At 44.7% G+C, this 6511-nt stretch overlaps 1 long non-coding RNA gene across 1 annotated transcript; it reads right to left on the bottom strand.

Annotated features, from left to right (window-relative positions):
* Positions 1 to 610: 610 nt before the first annotated feature.
* On the bottom strand, positions 611 to 1336 carry LOC121068501. The gene is made up of 2 exons (XR_005818913.1): positions 1180 to 1336; positions 611 to 1093 (listed from the first exon to the last, which is right to left on the bottom strand). It is a non-coding gene; the product is annotated as an uncharacterized LOC121068501 (long non-coding RNA).
* Between the last annotated feature and the right edge of the window lie 5175 nt (positions 1337 to 6511).

The following is a 6511-nucleotide window of genomic DNA, read 5'->3' on the forward strand; positions in this document are numbered from 1 at the left end:
GGGCATGTACCCTTCCCGAGCCACCAGGCAGGGAGAAATGCCAGCAGTCTGAGAGGGGGCAGAAGAGGGAGGAGAGCCCTGCCCCATGGCCACACGCTGCGGAGAGAAGGAGGAGGCCTGGCTCCAGGGGCTTTTGTGCATTTCACATGCAGGACGGAAAGCTTTGCTCTGTGCTTCTCTCCGTGAGCTGATTAAATTACCTGCTGTGCATTTCATTGACTGTGACCAATGCTATCCAGCTGACATTTATCCACGATGGCTTGGGTGGGCTGCTGCTAAATCCCACCGCGGCGTGCTGTCCTCGCAGCCTGAGAGGTGCTTTTGTCGCTGCAGGAGGAGGGGAGGAGGGGAGCGGGGTGCGGCAGGCAGCGGGGCACTTCTGAGATCCGCTTTAAGTAACAATAAGAGATCTGCTCTTCCACTGTTTGCCAGTTTGTTGCAATCATGTTCCTTCAGCCCTGCCTTAATCCTTGTTTCTGTGAGGATCATTGACTTCAGTTTTAGATACAGTGGCACAGGACTGCATAGCAGCCCTGTACTCTTTTTACACAAGGAAACTGTGAGGAAAGCTTCTTTCAAACAATTTCATAATGAAAATGTAAACAAAATTTGTCAAGCCCTTATGCTCTGTTTTTATTGGGTGATAAAAGTGTACGAGAAGCAATTTTCTCATTCCCAAGTTGGTCAAAATTAGATATTGATTTTGAACAAAGTACCTTTCACGTTTTCCAGCTATCCCTTTTCTGTTCCCACTTTTCCATTCTTGCTGGTTTCTCATGAGAAAGGAAACTGCACCTGCCAACAAACAAAAACCCAGTTTCTTTCAATGCCACCTTACACCAGGTCTAAGAGCCCAGTGAATTTCAGCCTCGGTCATCCTAAGCATTAAACTACTGGGAAGCATCCTGTGGACATCTAAGATGAGTTGGAGTTGCTGTTGTCTAGTCGTGTTCTGTTTTACGGGGTTTTGTGCCTCTTCCTTTGCTTTGGCTCCATGACTGGCTCTCTGACACTAACTTCCTGGGTCTCCTGCCCTTTTTCTCATTCACAATAGCAGCAAATCTTGTTTGAGGTTACCAGAAATCCTTTAGGTCTGCATGGAGACAGGCAAGTTAATGGTGTTAACTACTCCCACCCCACCCACTCAAAAAATAAAAAAAAAATAATAAAAAAAAAGACCTTTTACATGCACTTCATGGTGTGTGTGAAGCCTTCAGAGGTTTGAGTACACTCAAAGCCAGTCTTCTGCAGGCTCTACACCCCTCTTCCTACCCCAGCTGTCTTGTGCTTTAATACCCCTCTGTCCTTCACCTTCCCAGCTGAAAAAACAGTGAAACACAAACAACTTGCATAAATAAAGATGCTGACATGTAAAGAATACTGGCAAGCAAACTTGGCATGTGTTTGTGGTTTTTTTTTCTTGTTAATTAGTATTAATTTCATTTTTTTTTTTTCTCCTGGCCATCAATCAAGCTTCCCCTTCATGATCATGAATGATTTTTCTAAACAATAGAAGATGTATTGCTGCAATCACTTATCCTTCATGTATCCCTTATCCTAACTCTTCACTGCCTTTCTGCTCTCTGACCAGGCTCCACCAGGTTTGCCTGGTGTGCCTGTTTGTTCATTATTTGTAGTCTCCCTTTTAACATGAACTCAGTCCTCTTCAAGTCAAATGTTCAACTCCATGAAGTCTAAGTGGACTCCAATCTCCTGGGAAAAGAAAAAAGTACAAGCACAGAAGGTGGGGCACAGGTGAAAAACGGAAGAGGAAAAGCAGTTGTGAGGTGCCTGGCTGTCAAATGCAGCTCTGCATAGCATCATTCAAAGCACTATGGTAAATAAATAGAAGCACATGGGAATTGTCCACAGATATTAAACCAGCACATAGAGCCATCTACTTGTTAAAGAAACATACGGCATACCACAAGTGGCTGGCATGCTTGCACCTGCTAAATATTTTTTGGCACTGATGCTGCCTGCCAGCTTGAGGTCAGTTTGACAAATGCATTTATGGAGCCACGTCTCTGCCTTTGACTCTCTGGATCATTTTTCATGCCCATGTAGTGATTGCAGTGAAGCAGTGGAATTCGACAGGTTCATGGTTTGCTGACATAATGCAAAAAGGGCAAAAAGCCTTCCTTCGGAGAATGGAAATTGGGCACTGATCTTCTGCAGTAATTAAGTGAGTCCAACCCTAACACTCGAGTTATCCTCTGAAACCGGTTGTTGCTCTACTTGAAAATGTCTAAAACATCAGGCTAAGGCTGAGCAGTTAGAACCACGACATTACCAGCCCTCATGAAATTGCTCCAGTGCAATCTAAGGGAAATGTTTTATCTGCCTGAATGCAGGTCTTCTATGAACTAGGAGGGAGCTGACAGCAGCACCTAAGGATGAAGAGACACAAGACATTGAGGATGCAGGGAGGCTCTGACCTGAGACAGTCTATAAGCTTCTTTAATGGAGTAGCCCCAATTTCTGCTGCAGTCAGCTGCAGCTGACTTCAGCTGGAGTGCTGGGTGCTAAACACCTCCTAAAATTGTCACTAGGTCCCAAATCCATAGTTTGTGGAAATTCCAGCCTAAATGGCAAGTATAAGGAAAAACATAGATAAAGTAAAAATGCAGGCTGAAATGGCTAGGCATAAGAAGCTTTTAGAAAAATCACAAAAGCAAACCACCTGTGCTTGGCAAAACAAGAATCCAGACTAAAGTCTAATGAGCGCCTTGAAACAGGATGGCTACATCAGCATAGAAGTGCACAGCGTGAGCCATGTGGCTATGTGTGAACAGCAGGAGGGCTGTGCAGAGCTTGGCACGGATGGACCAGGCACACATGTACTGATGGGGAAGAAGCTACGGTAGCTGAAATCTCCCCTGCTCACATTGGCATCGCTACCACAGCCTGCTCAGCCCTCTTCAGCTGCACGGTGCAGCAGTGGTCACTCCATTACACAGCTCACCCCATTTCTCCCTTCCCCCTTTCTTCCATCCCCAGCTGGATCTGGCTCTGACGAGGAGAATTAGATTCTTCCAGTCTGATACGGATGTTTAATGTTGAACAACAAAATTATTTTGTTACGTGAAGGAAATACAGACAAATTCGCTGATAACCAAAATCTCCCTGTTGCTGTCATTGCACTTGAAAATGTCTGCTGTGCAATGAGAAGATGCACTTTATTTAGACTGAATCCATGGCCTAAAAGGAAACAGTAAGCTTTTCAAACTAGTGCCGTTCTTTAAAAGCTCCTCTTTGGTTGTGTTAGAAAAGGACTTCTTCCATAAAAGGAAATTTTCTATATTAATTCTCCAGCTGGTAGTACTTTGATGTCCTCATAAAGATGCTGCTTACATTGAAGAGAGAGAGATTACAGCAACCCCCCACCCCCACCCCCAGAACTGCTTTTATTTTGTTTGAAGAGATGAAATTATTTTGGAGAAGTTGAATTATTTTGGAGAAGTTGAGCTCCGTGACGGAGAGGGGCTAGCTGCGCTTACTGCTGAGCATATCGCCAGCGAGACTCTGTTCCAAGGCCAGTGTGCGCGCATGGATGGCACGAGCAGCTGCTCAGCCACTTTAAGCTAAAATGCTGTCTGCGAGCTGGGGCAAATCACTCTTTCCAGCAACTGTGGAAGAAAGTGGGTGTGGAGGGGATAGGAATATAAGATCTGGTTTGAGCGAGCAACAAGGAGAGCTGCTGTTGCTAATAAATTGATGTATTCCCACAATTATTCCAGGCGCTTGGCCATATGTGCTATTCACCATAAAGTAGGCAAGATCACAATTTTGTAGAAAATAGGGTTGAAAATGCCTTGCTATTAAAAATTTCCAGGGATTAAAGCTCCTCAGTTTCTTGAGGTACCTTATTGATCTGCTGCCCTTGCAGCCCAAACATCTACACAATATTTCCTCTACTGTAATATAATCCTTGCTCCTTGTTCACCTCTAGCAGAATACAAGTCGGGGGAATGAATCAGCCACCACCCTCTTTGTGATGATCTTTGGCACATAGGAAGACTACAGCCTCCATCTCCTTCAGATTTTCCCTCTCTGGACTATGCACTCCCAGGGCTTTCAAATTTTGTTATAGTTTACATTTCCTAAGATATCTTTGCTGCTTTAATTAAGGGTCCTTCCATCCTTCTTCAAGGGTGGTGCCCAACACAGAGCTACAGCTGAGAAGCTACCAGGGAGAAGTGGAATAATTATATTAGGTGTTTTACATTAAAACACTCTCCCATCTAAGCACCTCCAGCTGATGATTGCTTTTTTCACATCAGTATAGCACTTACCTCAGTTTGTGGTGCATTATCCAACCCCTCCCACCTTTTGCAGCAGAACTTATGCCTGCATTTTTTTTTTCCATTTTGCAACAGATTGTTCCTAAACCTATGTCCTCACTGAACAACATATTGGTTACTTAAGACTACTCCTCTGATTTGTCATGACCCCTTGAAATTACACTCATCTCACCAGCATGGTTATAGTCCCTTCTAGACTTTCATCATCTGAAAGGTGAGGAGTAAATATACAGTCTATTCCATCACCCAGATTACTGGAAAAAATACTGAAGTTCCACAGATTCAGGATCTCACAAAATGTAGTCTTCAGCTAAATAAGTAAACCATCAGTGACTACCATCTGACTTCCCCTTTCCAGTGCATTCTGGTGACAACAGTGGGACTCACTCTCAATTTTAGCTAAAAGTTTAGTTGTTTTTTTTTTAACCTAAAAGTTTGACTCTTGGTCTATTCCAATCAAGCAGGCTCCCTTCCCTTGCCAGTGGAGAGATACAAACATTGGTCTTCAATTTAGATCTAAAGTTACCAGCAAAAATAAATTGCCAGCAAAAAAAAATGCCATTTTCTTTCCCATTACCTAGCCAAAGCCAGTAGCTCACATGAGATAAGGCAATTCCCTCCTCTGTGGGCTTCAGTTCCTCCCCTCTGCAGAATTTCAATAATACCATCCCCCCTCTCACTGTCTGTCAACTTGAGGCTTTTTGCAAGACAGACAGTTTTCCACTATGTGTTTCTGTGGTGGCTCTTGTCAGTTGAGGTCTATGAATACCACTGTAATACTAAGATAAAGGAAGAGCGTTGGGTTCTGTTCTGCCCACTTACACAATGACTTGAAATTTAAAGCATTTGAAGAGAAACAAGCCAACAGTTTCTTTTCTATAGGGTCACACATCCAGGCCTAGAGAAAGGCCCAACAAAAGCAAAAAAACTGTAATTTTAAGGAATGGACTGTTACATTTCTATGTAATGGAAAGGCTCTCTTCGAAGCACACAGAGCTTCAAAGCTCATCTATCAGACCCAGATTTTAGGTCCTAACTGAGCGGTCAGATTGATAGTCATGGGACTATCAGATGAAGAGACAGAAGACCTTCAATGAAGTGGGTGAACTGGAGCACCCTCTTCTGCCTCTGCAGGAGAACTCCACTCCCGGTTTCAGGTTGGCCCACAAACAATGGCAGATGAAGCAAGGATACCGAACGTATCCTTGAAGGTTTGTTTCAGAAGAAAGAGATGAAAGGGATGTGAATCAGCTCCTAAGCAGCTGCAGTTTATAGTACGGCTTAACAGCATGACCCCAGGTCAGTGGCAGCTTCCCATAACACGCTGGGCTGGGAGCTCTGGTGGTTTAGGAGCTGACTCATGAGCCTTCCCGTCACCCAGCTTTGGGGACACAGCTCCCTCAAGAAAGACGGACAAACAGCTACAGTGATCAATCTTAACCTGCCGCCGTGGTGCGTCAACACCTCTGAGTCACCCAGTGAGCTGCACTTGTTCTCCCCAAACACTTCAGCACCAAGAGGATGACTTTATCCACACATCTGCCAAGGACAGAGCACTCAGCACCCTTTCAGGGTCACCTAGACACAGCACAGGAGAAACATGTCAAGCCTTGGTGTGCACTTCTGGTGGGTGGCACGGGGGCACTCTCCTTCCTGAGGTGGCTGAGGTTGATAGGTCTGCACCTCTGGTGAAAAGCTGCCTGGACCCTGTCCTGAAGTAGACAGATTTCTCCAGGAATTTATATAACCGTGCTCACGCTGCCCAGCCATGTGTAAGATGGTGTATGATATAAATGTTCTTGCTCAAGACCTTTCTCTTTATTAAACAAGCAGTGTTTGCTCGTCCTGGGTCACTGCTGCAGAACTTGCACCAGCCAAATCTCCAGGCAGTGGGATACAGCAAGTATAAACACACAGTCTGGCATTCAATTACAAAAAGCAATATTCTTTGCCTCGTTAGCTGTGACTCTTCCTATAAATCACCACAAAAGCACAGATAACCCAGAGTGATTATCCAATGCTCTGGCACCACAGTCCTCCTTCCCATTCTCCATCCCTGTCTTTGTCTACTGCCTCAGTCCATTTATGCTCAATGGAAAGGGGAGACTGAAAGCATCCTCCTGAGTTACTGAGTCCCAGTCTCCTCCAGCCACGGTTCAAAAAGGTTCACAACAGAGGTGTGTCTTGAAAAACACATTGCACTGCAC

Source organism: Cygnus olor, chromosome 1 (assembly GCF_009769625.2).
Source record: "Cygnus olor isolate bCygOlo1 chromosome 1, bCygOlo1.pri.v2, whole genome shotgun sequence".
In the NCBI taxonomy this organism is placed as follows: Eukaryota; Metazoa; Chordata; class Aves; order Anseriformes; family Anatidae; genus Cygnus; species Cygnus olor.